This window comes from Branchiostoma lanceolatum, chromosome 15 (assembly GCF_035083965.1).
Source record: "Branchiostoma lanceolatum isolate klBraLanc5 chromosome 15, klBraLanc5.hap2, whole genome shotgun sequence".
NCBI lineage: Eukaryota > Metazoa > Chordata > Leptocardii > Amphioxiformes > Branchiostomatidae > Branchiostoma > Branchiostoma lanceolatum.
In genome coordinates this window covers 8,181,904-8,199,987 of record NC_089736.1, presented here as the reverse complement: position 1 = coordinate 8,199,987, position 18,084 = coordinate 8,181,904, and the positions used below count along the sequence as shown (strand labels likewise).

At 41.4% G+C, this 18,084-nt stretch overlaps 1 protein-coding gene across 1 annotated transcript in view; it reads right to left on the bottom strand.

Annotated features, from left to right (window-relative positions):
* Positions 1-98: 98 nt before the first annotated feature.
* The window catches only part of LOC136420555 (zinc finger protein 91-like), a 41,012-nt gene continuing 23,026 nt past the window's right edge, over positions 99-18,084 (bottom strand). The window contains exons 3-4 of the transcript XR_010753251.1: positions 1,116-1,213; positions 99-272 (exon numbers count right to left, since the gene is read on the bottom strand). The gene's annotated coding sequence lies outside the window, so the exon portion shown is untranslated. The remainder of the gene's footprint in view (positions 273-1,115; positions 1,214-18,084) is intronic.

Here is an 18,084-nt window from a genome sequence, read left to right as displayed (position 1 = left end):
GTACATTTAGGAGGTGTGGGTCTTTGAAAAAAAGTTGTTCTTCAAACTGGCCTTTTTGAAGAGATGTTTTTCAATTTAGGTAAAACCATGAACAGAATTTCAGTGCCTGTATATACCTGTTATATTTGATGGCAGGAGATTCTGAGTGGAGAGAATGCCAGTCTCTGCACATCTCAGCATTGCTCCTCCACTTGCATCCACTTCAGTTCTGCTTAGAATTGACATTGTCAGATTGAGAACAGAACATCCTACACTCAGGCACCGCAAAACTCCTGGAAATGTGATACAGATTAGGAAATTCTTATTTTGTCTACGGTATCAAACATCATATCTTAGATACACAACATCATCTTCAGCTACACATGCCAATTTAACTGACAATTATGGATGAAGTCTTTTTGAAGTCTAGTAGTTAATTTCAAACATCTATAACTTTGTGACATACATGATACTATGATATAGTGTGTGAAACTTGTCTGTGACTGACTTCATAGAACTTGTACCCTTCAGTCAGAGCATTGTCAGTAACTTTCAAGGGGAACTCCCAGTGTTAGTGACATAAAGGAAACTCTTTTGAAAATTGAGAACGTAAGAACAAACATGACTGCCAAGGCAAATCATCATAAAAACAAAATCAATGGTTACAATGGTTGTCTTTTCTGTCTCGGCCAATAGTCATATACATGAAAAACATGGTCATGTAATGCATAAGTGGCCCCCAGACAATAAAATCCTGCCTACAGGCATGACGTAGGATGGGATTAGTATGGATCAATCTGGGATAGCATAGTTTTCTGCTGATTTCAGGTTGATATGATTTGTCTTGAAGAGAAAATTTGTCTTGAAGTAAAAGAAAAACAGGAGGTTTGAAGATTGGTTCTGTGATTACAGTACGTGTGGGTATGAGATGACGTCTGAACATGTTGTAACTACTCAACTAGTAGAATGTACTGGAAAAAGTTTTATGATCAGTGGAAAATATCTCTTGCCATGAAAGCTGGAACCTAACAGCCTTATGTGAAAAATGTAACATATTGTAAGGAACTGAAAAACATACATATTGCACAAATTCATGGTAAGTTACAATAAAGACAATATTTCCAAAATGAACACACCTGTAAGAGTCTGACATCTCCATTGTGTGATACATAAGGGCACACAAGGCCCATCTTCTTGGGTATCCGACCAAGGCGAGGTGGTTTCATCAAGATTTCTACATCAGCACACATAAAGAAAACATAAAAAGGGAGTCAGTTTAGCTGTACTTGTGAATAACTCCACTAACTAAAAGTTGTTGACAAAAAGTTGGCATTGATCTTTTAACTTTCTAGCATGTTCAAAACTTCTGATACCCGCACTTACCTTTTCACAATCCTTGCAGCTTTGGAAACATTTTGGGGTAGATTGGCTGAGAAAACCGCTCCCTTAATTAGGCCATCAACCGGGAAGAAATGACTCAGTAGCACTATCGGAAGTTCACTATCAAGTTGACCAAAATTTTGGATATTTCAAAGGAAGACTTCATGCGAGATCAAGCAAAACGAAGCTGTCCCCTGAATCAAAATCGAGTTCAAATATCAAGCAGGGACGTAGAAAAAATAACGACCCGATCTTAGAACAACGGAATCTTGGCGTTCTCCGCGAAGCGTGTTCTAACATTTTACATGTACTGAACGACTCCAAGGCAACTGGAACAGCCCCCCTCCCCCATTTGAGAGCGTCAAACAAGGTCAAACTTCAATCTACTACGCTACAAATTTTCTATGTGGCATCAAATATTGGTCAGATAAAAAACAGAACTTGTAACACGGCTCTGTTTAGCACCTGCTTTCGGAGTATGACCAAGCAAGTAAGACCTTTCTTCAGACCAGTGCAGCAAAACTTGCATATTATAAAACACAAGGTTTTCTAAGCAGTACCTGGTCGTAATGATGATGATTAAATCGGCATGAAAGTGGGAAATTATAAAGTTGCAAATCAGGAGACTTGTTAAGCTGTATGACTCTACAGGGCGGCTGTGGATTGGCAAAGTAGCTTGGTTGATTTACGTGATGGTGTTTCACTTTCAGTACCAAGGACAGGTACCAGGGCTTCCGAATACAAAGTAGGTCCCGAAAATAAGAAGTGAATCATGATTGTTTCTCCTCAGTTTTGGCCTTCATTTATTGACTAGCGTGAAAGATGTATGTCATCTTATCCCTTAACCCTGAAAAACAGTTAATCAGTGCTTTTATGTGGTATAGGCAATGTTGGTCGGGCGGTCGGGCGGCCGGCGAAGACTTCCTGGTATCAATCCGCGGTAGCGGTAATGCGGTCCTGCCGCCTGATAACCCAAATAGTGAAGTGTGTTTGGAGCAGTTTTGCGTAATTTGCGCCATCCACGATTGCTGAAAACATATCCTCCACAATTTTGACATACTTCTCTTAAAGAGAGACAGAATCTGAACCTTTTCTAACATTCTGTAAAAAGTTAAACAGCAATTTCCAACACAAGGTATTTGGAATTTTAGACTGTTCAACTCTAACATGTTTGTCGTTTTTCGTACAGCAGCTTTTGGGTAGTACCCAGCAAATTTGAATTTTGGTGGCAAAAATTGAATTTGATGACATTTTGCACCCCAAAATACTTGACTACAGAAGTTGTGAAGGCAATATACCAGTACGCCCACTCTAGTCTAATGCTTGACAGTCTTGGCAGATATGCATATGGAGTAAAGCACGGGCAACATGCAATCGTCTATATGATGCAATCTCACCTCTCTAACCTAAAGACCAATTTGTCACCAAAGTGTTTTGCAGATTGGTTCTCTGATTATATGACGTGAGAGTATGACACGACGTGAACTGTCATCTTTTTGCTTGAAAGCTGAAATTGAAAAAGGAAATCCTAAAAACCGACAGACCAATTTGTCACCAAGTGAAAAACAACATGGGTTCTGTAAATTGGTTCTCTGATTGCATGACGTGAGGGTATGTTACGATCCTATTGCTATGAAAACTGAGACTGAAAAGGGAGATCCTGCCTTAGGCCACAGACACAGACAAAGCCCAGACCCCCCCCCCCCACTGAAAACCTACACAAATACTGTCTCAATTTTGACATCAACTCAATCGGAAGATTTGGTTTTGTTTCTCTTCCCACTATGGTTCATTTTTAAAATAATCATAGCAAACCCTTGTCATTGTAGATGTACTTTGTATAATTTCGTACCATTATATTTGATTTCACTTGTATTATCTGTGATATTGTATTCTGTTAACCTGTTATGGGCTCCCTTGGAAATCAGCCCAATACAGCTGAAGGGACTAACCATATTTATCCAATATTGATAGACAATTGAATAAATAAATAAATAAGTAACAAATTTCTCTCATGTAGCATACGTTCTAGGAAGCAGAAAGGACAAAAACACTGGTTATTGCAGGATCTGTGCAGAATTTATTAATCTAATGTTGATATTCACATTCAACTAGTAATCAGAGGATCAAAATTCCAATTGTTATAATCTGACAGACAAGAATCGTGTCTTATTGTCAACCATTTCAAATCAACGATATACACAAATGCCAATATTCTGCAAATCAATTAACAATCTTTCAACCTTTGTCTAGTACGTCTACTTAAATATTTAGTAGAACAAGGAGTTGTTTACTGTACAAAATGTCTTCATAACACGCAGTGCAATTTCAACACATAAAGACTCATTATGTTTGCTAATTTTCTTTGCTTATGCATGAATGTGGTAATCAACAGTAATTGTTATCATCCTTATCCTCTCAGTTTGGAGGAGGCCGACGAAAAGTCACAAGGTGTTTCTGGCCTCCTGTGCATGTTCTTTTTATATACTGTATTCTTGTTACTAAGTGATTTCTTTCCTTTATGTATAAATAAACAATAAAACGGCAATAACCAGTATTGGCCTGAATATATTTCACTTCTAGGAGCCCTTCCACTGACCAGGCCTTAGCAGGGAGGGGCTCCATACAGCCATAGCCAGTGAGAGTTTGTCAGATCAGACTAACACATATACAACATCCTATTTTTTAATCTTCTTTCTTTCTTTCTTTCACTTTTATTTCAATACAAAGACGTCCACGTACAACTTAGGCAGCTTCGGCCGACAATTACATTTGCCTTACGGCAAAACTGTCTTTACAAATTAGCATCTAAATCAGTGCCTTGTGCTTTTCATATTTTACCAGGAACATGGCATAAAGCCTATCATGGGCAGCTTACAGTGTATCTCGGGGGATGACCCCAACATAATTGTGATAAATAAGTAAACTATTTGACATAAACAGGCAATAGGCTTCATATCAAACTAGCATCAATAACAGGTAATCAACAATTGCATCGCTAACAGAGATTTGAATATAACCAAACCAAGTAACAACCTAGAAGGGTCTTTACTCAAACATAAATTGGCACAATATCAATCAGAGTAGCAGAGTAGACCGGAGTAAATCACCGTAAGCAAGCAAAGACAGAAGATCAACTAAGGAAATAACTTTAACATACGGGCTGAATGATGCAGTTGTAGCTTGACACTGCCTGCTGTATTCAGATTCCATGCCATGTTCATTATCCCCATTATTGTTCTTGGTTCAAACCTTCTGCAGAAGTGCTGTACATCCAGTTTGCAGAGCTTACTGTCGGTACCGTACAGTTATACAGGCTAGATGTTGCAGTTCCTTCGCAGCTAGAGTCCACGCACTGCCCTGTGTCATTCGAGACGGCAACAGTTTCGTACGCGTTATTCAACACTCCCACAGAGTGGTTGACAGAGTTTGCTAGTGATTGTCTAATCTGGTTTTCACCCGAGATAACGTCATTATCATCATGATTCAAACCTTCTACAGAGGTGTTGCACGTGTATTGTAAAGAGTCTTCTGTCAGTACCGTGCATGTATACACTTTAGATGTCGCGGTTCTTTTGCAGCTAGTTTCTGCGCAGTTATTTGAAGCGGTAAGAGTTTCGTCATCCAAACTGGACCCTCCTGCAGAGTTGCCTTGGTTTGCGGAGTTTAACATTGATTGTCGTACCTGGTCTTCACTCGAGACAACTGAATGTCCGTTCGTCGAGTCTTGCGTGGAGGTACCGGTGCACTGTTGCATGGATGTTTGTATCGGTAGCGTAATTAGAGGTGTACCTGTTTGCCTATGGTTTGAACCTCCTGTGGCATTTCCTTGGTAACAAGTGTTTTCTATTGGCGGTACAGTCTGATGTAAGTGAATGGTATGATGATCTACGTCAATGTCGGCATTATCCCGGCGATTGCAGCACAGGTTTTTCTTCATCATCAGTCGTACGAGGCAGACGACAAAACCTACAGTTAGACATGCTTCAGTCAGGAAAATGGCAATGTGGATAATTGTATACCCACTATTTTTTTCTCTCTTCGTGTCCATAGCTTTAGTGGGAGATGTATAAGCGCTGGTCTGGTGGGCACTTATTGGAATCCTTGCCGAGCTGTTGTTCTCGTAGGATTCTGTTGTGTTTACTTTCCTCCATGTTTTAGTCGGTGTGGTGTTGTTTCCCGAGTCATTGATGAGAAAAGTGTCGTTTTCTACGCTTGGCAGTTTGGCTTTGGCTTGGTGGGTCGTCCCACAGTCTGTCAGCTGGGTGGCCACAGTGGACAAATGGCGCTCATGCAGTTGAATTGGACTTTTACAGTCATAACGTCCCCTTGGTACCATGCTAATAAAACAGGCCGAACATGAGGAACAACATTCCTGCCGATCTCTGCTCTTACAGGCTTGTAAACACGCCATCTTGACAATCAGCCAGGAGAGGTCACAGTCACAGTGAAAGGGGTTATTGTTGATTGTTGCCTGCGTCACTTGTGGCCATCCCAGCGTGTGTTGAGAGAATGATGCAAGTTTGTTTATACTTAGATTTACAGTTTTCAGTTTTGGAACATGCGCAATGACGATGTCAAGATTAACGTACATTAGCCGATTTCCTTGTAGGAGCAGAGTGGTTAAAGCCGGCAAAGTCCGCAGAGACATCCAGGACACACTCTCAACAGAATTGAAACTTATGTCCAGCTTGTACAGTTTCGGCAGTGACGGCAGACACGTGATATTACTGATGTCGTTGAACCCAATATCAAGTCGTTCCGCGTTGGACGGTATATCATCGGGCACCGTCGTGAGATTCAGCCTGTGGCACTCAATTGACAACGTAGAGAAGTACTTTAACTTCCGGACATAACATTTATCCGGCAGACAAAAACACCCTGTCCACAGAAATCCTAAGGTAAAGAGCAAATAACTTGCACTTACTTTCATGTTTGTTTTCTTTGGCAGAATATCGAAGTTCGGAGCCTCTAAGTTCCGCAGCGTTTGCCAACAAAGCTTACAAACTCATAAACATTAACATAATCTCACAACAAATTCGCAATAAAGTTTCTGAACTTTTAGACCTAGGAGAGCACAGTGCCTTGCACACCCCTTATTTGTACAGCGAGAACAGTGAGACAACGTTTCGCTGGGTAAAACAACAACTGTACGTCTCTGTCCCTGATCATCGCATTGAACATGAACTTGTGAGACTTTGGATTTAAATGTCCTCTATTTGAATATAAGGCCACGAGCGTCTGAATACATGCATATCGTTCGTGGCCATGACGACGTGGTATCCATACATATGCAGCGAGACCACGTGGCTTGACAGGTGTGTCATCTAGCCAGTGGTTTACAATCTCCCGCTGTCAATGGCTGATTACAGTCCGTGAACGTATGACAGGACATCTGCTTCTTACGCCCCCTGATTTTTTTAAATTTGTGTGCTCTATAACGAGAACAGAGAGACAGCGTTTTGCTGGGTAAAACAACAACTTTACTCCCATACAACCCCTCGGTTGTTAAGAATATACATATAAGGACTGGAACCCTTTTACACCCATTACAAAGTTCTTTACGAATTAATTTATTTTGACTTCTTTCAACAGGGAGCTGTAGAATCCGTGTTGTATCCCATGTTGAGCTGAATGCTGTCACTGAGGTTTCATGCATTTACAACTTGAAAACAAAAACTCTTGCGTATTTTCAGTCATTATTGGGGTGAACAGAGCGTAAAATGATGAGCATATTAATGTATTCCTCTGGACCAATATGTTTTGTTGGGTACAGGGGGCGTTTTGTAAAATGTTGTATGCTTGACTGATTACCGTTTGTGAAAGAGGTGACAACAGAACGCGTGTGCCGTTTACCGGGCTAGCTGTAAAATTTTAGTCTGTCAACCTTGTTTTGTACGTGGCTTTGTGTATTTGTTGTAGTGCCCTTCAGAAGCGCAATGGCGCCCACGGTGACACTGTTGGAGATCAAAATACGTGCTGATCACGTGCACGACGAACCCATTTTTTTTCAAAAACCACGTTTGATCATATAATGATGAAGGCCAGAAATGAACATCAAAGTCAAGCAGCTTCCAACGAGGATGATGACGATATACATCTTAACAATTGGAAATTGATGCCCAGCGTTTCTAGTTATCTCTATGGATTCAGTCGTATATGATTTAAAAGGACTGATCAATGTAGAACTTGTCGGCATCCTTGCCGAGCTGTCGTTGTCGTAGGATTCTTTTGTGTTCAATTTCTTCAATGATTGAGTCGGTGTGGTGTTGTTTCCCGAGCCGTTGATGAGAAAAGTGCCATTTTCTACGCTCGGCAGTTTGGCTTTGGCTTGGTGGGTCGTCCCACAGTCCGTCAGCTGGATGGGCACAGTGGACAACTTGCGCTGATAAAGTTGACTTGGACTGTTGCAGTCAAAACGTGCACCTGGACTCATACTGATAAAACAGGCTGAACATGAGGAACAACAGGCCTGTCCATCTCTCCCCTTACAGGCTTGTAAACACGTCATTTTGACAATCAGCCAGGAGAGGTCACAGTCACAGTGAAAGGGATTATGGTTGATAATCAATCCGGTCACCTGTGGCAACCCCAGCTCAAATTGAGAGACTGATGCAAGTTTGTTTAAACTTAGATTGACAGATAATAGCTTCGGGAGATGTGGGATGACATTTTCGAGCTTAACGTACTTCAGTCGATTTCCTTGTAGAAGAAGAGTGGCCAACGCCGGCAAAGTCCGCAGAGACATCCAGGACACACTCTCAATGGAATTATAGCTCAGGTCCAGTGAGTACAAATGCGGCAGTGGCGGCAAATACGTGACGTTTCTGATGTGATTGAACGCAATAGAAAGTCGTCCAGTGTTCGACGGTATATCATCGGGTACAGTCACGAGACTCAGTCCGCTACAGTCAACTGATACCGTGGAGGAATACTTAAACTTCTGGACGCCACATTCATTCGTCAGACAAAAACACCCTGTCCACAGAAATCCTAAGGTTAAGAGCAAAGAACTTGCACTTACTTTCATGTTTGCTTTGTTTGGCAGAATATCGAAAGTTCGGGGCGTCTCGCCTCTAAGGTCCCCAGCGTTTCCCAACAAAGCCTACAAACATTAACAAGAGCTCAAATTTACCCACAATAATTTCTTTGCCACCCAAAACTACAGAAATTGTCAAGGCAATGTACCATTATGTCCACACTGATTCAATCTCTGGCACTCCAGTTCGGTCCACAAAAAATGACATGCATATGGAGTAAAGCGCAGGCAACATGTAATTTCCCTTTGTGTTCTTCTTCAAGACATTTTCTCTGACTCCCCTATTAAAGCTACAGACTGATTTGTCACGAAGTGAAAAACAACTTGAGGTTTGTAGATTGCTTCTCTGATTACATTTCGTGAGGGTATGACATGACGTCAACTGACATTCTATCGCTATGAAAGCTGAGATTGGAAAAGGAAATACTACCTCGGGGCACCGACACAGACAAAACCAATTTGCGCCCCCCCCCCTCAAAACCTGCTCAAATACTATGTTTGTTCTCTGGTATCAACTCAATAATATTAGCTCATGATCATGCAGCAGAAAAGACAAAAACTTTTAATGCAGGAAAGGTTCGTTATTTTATTGTCGATATTCACAATAAACTAATAAGATCAAAAGGCGAACGATATGCACAAAAAACTGATGTACACTAATTAATTCGCAATATTTTTCTGATGGACAAGAAATTGTACCGCTGAAAACGTTTTTAAAACATGCCGCTCAACTTCAACATAAAGACAAGAAAGATTTATTTCCTTTGCTTATTTACGAAATCAAGTCATAATCACAACAGTAATTGTAATACTTACTGTTACAACAGTTCCTCTCAGTTTTGGGAGGAGGCCAGCAAAAAAGCACAAATGCTTCTGGCCTCTCATGCATCTTCGTTTCTGAGCAATTGCTTCCTTTATGTTCAAATAAGCAATAAAGATCACTAGCCTGACTATGTCGAGCTTCTAAACGCCATTCCACCGGTCGGAGCCCATGCAGGGAGAGGACCCATACAGTCCTTCACAGTGAAACTTTGTCAGCACAGAATAACACATACATTCATTCTATTCTTCTAATCTTTCTTTCTATACAAAGATGTCCACTTGAACTTCAAACAGCTTCGGCCGATAGTTAGACTCTGCCTTACAGTAAAACCATCTATAATTCTAAATATTGTTCATGCGTCTACATTAATGGATTGTGCTTGCTCCTGTTTTAGTACATTTATCTTACCAGGAACATGACACAAAGCCTACACATTATGCGGTTTTCGGTTTATCTTGAAAGAGGACTCATACATACTTTGTGACATCTGATAGATACAGAAAGAAACATAACATAAAATCGACTTCAAGCTTGAAATGAGGAACTAGCCAACAAGTAATCAACATTAATCAAGACTAGGATTTACCTTAAAACAGCTATTATGGTAAGAGTAGGCTATTAGAACAGAAAATCTTAGTAAGTAAACAATTAAGGAATCTCAACTAAGGAATTAAATAATGGGCTCAATAATGACTTTGCAGCTTGGTACTGCCTGCTATATTTGGACCCAATGTCATGTTTATTATCTTCATTATTGTTCGTGATTAAAACTTGTCGCAGAGGTGCTGTACATGTAGTTTGTGGAGATTTCTGTTGTTGACGGACATGTATACAGGCTAGATGTCGCAGTTCTTTTGCAGCTAGATTCCGCGCAGTGATCTGCGTTATTGGGGACGGCAACAGTTTCATGGTGCAACATTCCCGCAGAGTGGTTTTCAGAGTTTACTAGTGGCGGTCTAATCTGGTTTTCATCAGAGATAGCCTCGTTATCATCATGATGCCCTTGATCAAAACCTTCTGCAGAAGTACTGTACATGTAGTTTGTAGAGCCTATTGTTGGTTCCGTGCATGTATACAGTCTAGATGTCGCAGTTGGTTTTAAGCTAGAATCCACGCGAGGCTCTGTGTTATTCGAGACGGCAACAGTTTCGTGATTCAACCCTTCTGTCGAGGTGCTATGGTTTACGGAGTTTACTATTTGTGATCTGATCTGGTCTTCTCCCGAGACATCCATATGTCCGTTATCTAAGACATGCGTAGAGGTAACGGTGGGTAACGTACGCGCCATCTCATGTACAACTGGGTGTCTGGTGTTCGAACCGCCTGCGACAGTTCCGTGGTATAAAGTGTTTTCCATCGACGGTACAATCTGACGTAAGTCAATGGCATGGTGATCGATATTGTCATCTTCCCGGCGATTGTAGAGCAGATTAATCTTCATAATGATGCAGGCAATAAAAGTTAAAGTCAGGCATGTTACAATCACGGAAATGGAGATGTCAAGAATTGTATAAGCTTTACCTTTTTCTTTCTTTGTGTCCATAGATTTAGTAGGAGATGTATAAGCACCGGTCTGGTTTGTACTTGACTTGGTTGTTATCATTACCGAGCTGTTGCTCTTGTAGGATTCTGTTGTGTTTACTTTTTTCCATGACAGGGTCTGTGTGGCGGTGTTTCCTGAACCGTTGATGAGAAAAGTGTCGTTTTCTACACTCTGTAGTTGCGTTTTGGCCCGGTGGGTTGACCCACAGTCTGTCAGTTGGGTGGATACAGCGGACAAATGGAGCTCATGCAGTTGAATTGGACTTTTACAGTCATAACGTCCTCTTGGGCTGATATGAATAAAACAGGCCGAACATGAGGAACAACATTCCTGCCGATCTCTGCTCTTACAGGTTTGTAAACACGTCATCTTGACAATCAGCCAGGAGAGGTCACAGTCACAGTGAAAGGGATTATGGCTGATTATCGCATCCGTCACTTGTGGCCATCCCAACGCGTGTTGAGAAAATGATGCAAGTTTGTTTATACTTAGATTTACAAAGCTAAGTTTTGGAACATGCGCAATGACGATGTCAAGGTTTACGCACATGAGCCGATTTCCTTGTAGAAGCAGAGTGATTAAAGCCGGCAAAGTCCGCAGAGACATCCAGGACACACTCTCAACAGAATTGAAACTTATGTCCAGCTTGTACAGTTGCGGCAGTGACGGCAGACACGTGATATTACTGATGTCGTTGAACCCCATATCAAGTCGTTCCGCGTTGGACGGTATATCATCGGGCACCGTCGTGAGATTCAGCCTGCGGCACTCAATTGACACCGTAGAGAAGTATTTTAACTTCCTGACATAACATTTATCCGGCAGACAAAAACACCCTGTCCACAGAAATCCTAAGGTAAAGAGCAAATAACTTGCACTTACTTTCATATTTGTTTTCTTTGGCGGAATATAGAAGTTTGGAGCCTCTGAGTTCCTCTGCAGCGTTTGCCAACAAAGCTTATAAACTGATAAACATTAACATAATCTCATAACAAATTTGCTATAAAGATATTGAACTTTTAGACCTAGGACAGCGCCTTGCGCACTCCTTGTTTGTACAGTGAGAGCAGAGGGATAACTTTTCGCTGGGAACAACAGTACGTCTCTGTTTCTGTTCATCGCATTGAACTTGAAGTTGTGAGACTTTGAATTTAAATGTCTGATATTTGAATAAAAGGTACGAGCGTCAGAATACATGCATATCGTTCGTGGCTAAGACGACGTGGTATCCATGCATATGCAGCGAGAACACGTGGCTTGACAGTTGTGTCAGCTAGCCAGTGGTTTACAATCTCCCGCTGTCAATGGCTGATTACAGTCCGTGAACGTATGACAGGACATCTGCTTCTTACGCGCCCCTGATTTTTTTTTTAATATGTGTGCTCCATAACGAGAACAGAGAGACAACGTTTTGCTGGTTAAAACAACAACTATACTCCCCTACAACCCCTCGGTTGTTAAGAATATAAATATAAGGACTGGAACCCTTTTACACCCATTACAAAGTTCTTTACGAATTGATTTATTTTGACTTCTTTCAACAGGGAGCTGTAGAATCCGTGTTGTATCCCATGTTGAGCTGAATGCTGTCACTGAGGTTTCATGCATTTACAACTTGAAAACAAAAACTCTTGCGTATTTTCAGTCATTATTGGGGAGAAAAGAGCGTAAAATGATGAGCATATTAATGTATTCCTCTGGACCAATATGTTTTGTTGGGTACAGGGGGCGTTTTGTAAAATGTTGCATGCTTTACTGATTACCGTTTGTGAAAGAGGTGACAACAGAACGCGTGTGCCGTTCACCGGGCTAGCTGTAAAATTTTAGTCTGTCAACCTTGTTTTGTACGTGGCTTTGTGTATTTGTTGTAGTGCCCTTCAGAAGCGCAATGGCGCCCACGGTGACACTGTTGGAGATCAAAATACGTGCTGATCACGTGCACGACGAACCCATTTTTTTTCAAAAACCACGTTTGATCATATAATGATGAAGGCCAGAAATGAACATCAAAGTCAAGCAGCTTCCAACGAGGATGATGACGATATACATGTTAACAATTGGAAATTGATGCCCAGCGTTTCTAGTTATCTCTATGGATTCAGTAGTATATGATTTAAAAGGACTGATCAATGTAGAACTTGTCGGCATCCTTGCCGAGCTGTCGTTGTCGTAGGATTCTTTTGTGTTCAATTTCTTCAATGATTGAGTCGGTGTGGTGTTGTTTCCCGAGCCGTTGATGAGAAAAGTGCCATTTTCTACGCTCGGCAGTTTGGCTTTGGCTTGGTGGGTCGTCCCACAGTCCGTCAGCTGGATGGACACAGTGGACAACTTGCGCTGATAAAGTTGACTTGGACTGTTGCAGTCAAAACGTGCGCCTGGACTCATACTGATAAAACAGGCTGAACATGAGGAACAACAGGCCTGTCCATCTCTCCCCTTACAGGCTTGTAAACACGTCATTTTGACAATCAGCCAGGAGAGGTCACAGTCACAGTGAAAGGGGTTATTATTGATAATTAATCGGATCACCTGTGGCAACCCCAGCGCAAATTGAGAAAAAGATGCAATTTGGTTAAAACTTAGATTTACAATTCTTATCTTGGGGAGATGTGCAATGACGATGTCCAGGTTTACGTACTTCAGTCTGTTTGTTTGTAGAAGAAGAGTGGTTAAAGCCGGCAAAGTCCTCAGAGACATCCAGGACACACTCTCAATGGAATTATAGCTCAGGTCCAGTGAGTACAAATGCGGCAGTGGCGGCAAATACGTGACGTTTCTGATGTGATTGAACGCAATAGAAAGTCGTTCAGCGTTCGACGGTATATCATCGGGTACAGTCACGAGACCCAGTCCGCTACAGTCAACTGATACCGTGGAGGAATACTTAAACTTCTGGACGCCGCATTCATTCGGCAGACAAAAACACCCTGTCCACAGAAATCCTAAGGTTAAGAGCAAAGAACTTGCACTTACTTTCATGTTTGCTTTGTTTGGCAGAATATCGAAAGTTCGGGGCGTCTCGCCTCTAAGGTCCCCAGCGTTTCCCAACAAAGCCTACAAACATTAACAAGAGCTCAAATTTACCCACAATAATTTCTTTGCCACCCAAAACTACAGAAATTGTCAACGCAATGTATCATTATGTCCACACTGATTCAATCCTTGGCACTCGAGTTCGGTCCACAAATAAAGGACATGCATATCGAGTAAAGCGCAGACAACATGTAATTTCCCTTTGTGCTCTTCTTCAAGAAATTTTCTCTGACGCCCCTAAGCTACAGACTGATTTGTCATGAAGTGAAAAACAACTTGAGATTTGTAGATTGCTTTTCTGATTACATTACGTGAGGGTATGACATAACGTCAACTGACATTCTATCGCTATGAAGACTGAGATTGGAAAAGGAAATACCACCTCGGGGCACCGACACAGACAAAACCAATTTGCTCCCCCCCTCAAAACCTGCTCAAATACTATGTTCTCTGTTATCAACTCAATAATATTAGCTCATGATCAGCAGAAAAGACAAAAACTTTTAATGCAGGAAAAGTTCATTATTTTATTGTCGATATTCACAATAAACTAATAAGATCAAAAGGCGAACGATATGTCCAAAAACTGATGTACACTAATTAATTCGCAAGATATTTCTGATGGACAAGAAATTGTACCGCTGAAAAAATGTTTTTACAACATGCCGCTCAACTTCAACATAACGACTAGAAAGATTTATTTCCTTTGCTTATGTACGAAATCAATTCATAATCACAACAGTAATTACTGTTACAACAGTTCCTCTCAGTTTTGAGGGGAGGCCAGCAAAAAAGCACAAATGCTTCTGGCCTCTCATACATCTTCGTTTCTAAACAGTTGCTTCCTTTATGTTCAAATAAGCCTGTCGCGCTTCTAAACGCCATTCCACCGGTCGGAGCCCATGCAGGGAGGGGACCCATACAGTCCTTCACAGTGAAACTTTGTCAGCACAGAATAACACATACATTCATTCTATTCTTCTAATCTTTCTTTCTATACAAAGATGTCCACTTGAACTTCAAACAGCTTCGGTCGATAGTTAGACTCTGCCTTACAGTAAAACCATCCTACCAAATTCTAAATATTGTTCATGCTTCTACATTAATGGATTGTGCTTGTGACATATGATAGATACAATGTTTTAGTACATTTATCTTACCAGGAACATGACACAAAGCCTACACATTATGCGGTTTTCAGTTTATCTTGAAAGAGGACTCCTACATGCTTGTGACATATGATAGATACAAAAAGAAACATAACATAAAATCGAATTCAATCTTTAAATGAGGAGCTAGCCAACAAGTAATCAACATTAATCAAGAAGGGGATTTACCTTAAAACAGCTATTATGGAAAAATTGATACAACATAAATCAGAATAGACTATTACAACAGAAAAAATCTTAGTAAGTAAACAATTACAGAATCTCAACTAAAGAACTCACGCGCTCAATGATGACGTTGCAGCTTGTTACAGCCTACTATATTTGGATCCAATGTCATATGTTTATTATCTTCATTATTGTTCGTGATTACAACCTTCTGCAGATGTGCAGTACATGTAGTTTGTAAAGCCTATTGTTGGTTCCGTGTATGTATACAGTCTAGATGTCGCAGTTAGTTTGGAGCTAGAATCCACGCGAGGCTCTGTGTTATTCGAGACGGCAACAGTTTCGTGATTCAACCCTTCTGCCGAGGTGCTATGGTTTACGGAGTTTACTATTTGTTGTCTAATTTGGTCTTCACCTGAGACATCCACATGTACGTTATCTAAGACATGCGTTGAGGTACCGGTGGGTAACGTACGCGCCATCTCATGTACAACTGGGTGTCTGTGGTTCGAACCTCCTGCGACAGGTCCGTGGTATAAAGTGTTTTCCATCGACGGTACAATCTGACGTAAGTCAATGGCATGGTGATCGATGTTGTCATCTTCCCGGCGATTGTAGAGCAGATTAATCTTCATAATGATGCAGGCAATAAAAGTTAAAGTCAGGCATGTTACAATCACGGAAATGGAGATGTCAAGAATTGTATAACCTTTACCTTTTTCTTTCTTTGTGTCCATAGATTTAGTAGGAGATGTATAAGCACCGGTCTGGTTTGTACTTGACTTGGTTGTTATCATTACCGAGCTGTTGCTCTTGTAGGATTCTGTTGTGTTTACTTTTTTCCATGACAGGGTCTGTGTTGCGGTGTTTCCTGAACCGTTGATGAGAAAAGTGTCGTTTTCTACACTCTGTAGTTGCGTTTTGGCCCGGTGGGTTGACCCACAGTCTGTCAGCTGGGTGGCCACAGCGGACAAATGGCGCTCATGCAGTTGACTTGGACTTTTACAGTCATAACGTCCGCTTGGGGTCATGTGAATAAAACAGGCCGAACATGAGGAACAACATTCCTGCCGATCTCTGCTCTTACAGGTTTGTAAACACGCCATCTTGACAATCAGCCAGGAGAGGTCACAGTCACAGTGAAAGGGGTTATTGTTGATTATCGCCTCCGTCACTTGTGGCCATCCCAGCGCGTGTTGAGAGAATGATGCAAGTTTGTTAAAACTAAGATTTACAATTTTCAGCTTCGGGAGATGCTCAATGACGACGTCGAGCTTGACGTACTTCAGTCGATTTCCTTGTAGAGAAAGAACGGCCAACGCCGGCAAAGTCCGCAGAGACATCCAGGACACAGTCTCAATGGAATTATAGCTCAGATCCAGCTTGTACAGTTGCGGCAGTGACGGCAGGTACGTGATGTTTCTGATGTCGTTGAACGCGATTATAAGTCGTCCAGTGTTCGACGGTATATCATCGGGTACAGTCACGAGACTCAGTCCGCTACAGTCAACTGATACCGCGGAGGAATACTCAAACTTCTGGACGCCACATTCATTCGGCAGACAAAAACATCCTGTCCACAGAAATCCCAATGTTACGAGCAAAGAACTTACTTCCATGTTTGTTTTGCTTGGCAGAATACCCAAATTCGGAGCGTCTTGCCTCTAAGGTCCTCAGCGTTTCCCAACAAAGTCGACAAACGTATAAACACTAACATGGGCTGACATTTATCTACAATAAATCCGGTTAAAACATAGTGTTATGATTGAAGGATCAGAACAACACATCACCTTGTGTGTTATTGATTGCTCTATAGCGAGAACAGAAAGTCAACGTTGCAGTGAGTAACACAGCAACTGTACTTCCCTATCCCTGTTGATCGCATTGAGCAAGAAGCAGTTGTGAGATCGTGGGTTTGGCAGTCCTCTATTTTGAATCAAAGGCACGGACGTCAGAATAAATGCATATCGTTTGTGGTCATGACGATGTAGTAGCCTTGCATATGCAGCAAAATCACCTACAGACTTGAAAAGTGCGTCAGCTAGCCCGTGTTACATAACTTCTCGCATTCGGGAGTTGATGGATTTGTTGATTACAGTCCTTGAAAGTATGACAGAGCGACTGATGTTAAGACTATTTAAAAATTTTGACTGGAACCTTTTCACATACATTTCAAATTTTCTTTTGGTTGATCACTTTTTACTCCTTTCAACTAAGGGCCGCACATATGTATTGTATATTGTGCCGAATTCTGATTCATGCAAGACGGCTACGCAAAGCAAGAAAAAGTGACTTACGGCCATGTTTAGATTATTTAAGTCAGGGGGAAAATCAGGCTGTCTCTAAAGTCTTCCATGTCTGCCAGCAACACTTATAGACGGCTACGTAGGCTATATCTCGTCATCGGTATCACGGATCACTATTTGTAGTGCTGCCTACGGAGAAAGACCTGTTTGAGTGCATCTTTTGTTGGTACAAACATTTTATGATCAATGCCTGACCCGAATACATAAAAACATTTATTGTCTGCAAAGTACGATACAGTATCATATCCCTTCCTTCCGCAAAAAAGGAAGTTGCTAAGCTGTTTCCAGATTAGTTTTCTGATCACCATACAGTCCGTGAAAGTATGATAGGCCAGGGGCGTATGCTTTGTGGTGGATATACATATTTTGAGTAAACCCCATGTGTACATGCATATCAAACGCACGTGTTACAAAGAGTTGAGATTGTTAAATCACAGACACACAACAACCGCTAGAAGGCGCTGCTGAAGATGGTCTACACCAGAACGTCACATCAACACGTAGCCACATCTTACATCCACTTGGAGATCACAGTTAATGGCCATATGATTGATTCAAAAGAAGTGAAATGTCGCATATGCATGCTCTCATGCTGTTGGTAATCACTTAAACAGTGAGTACAGTTGGGACTTTTTAGCACATCTAAA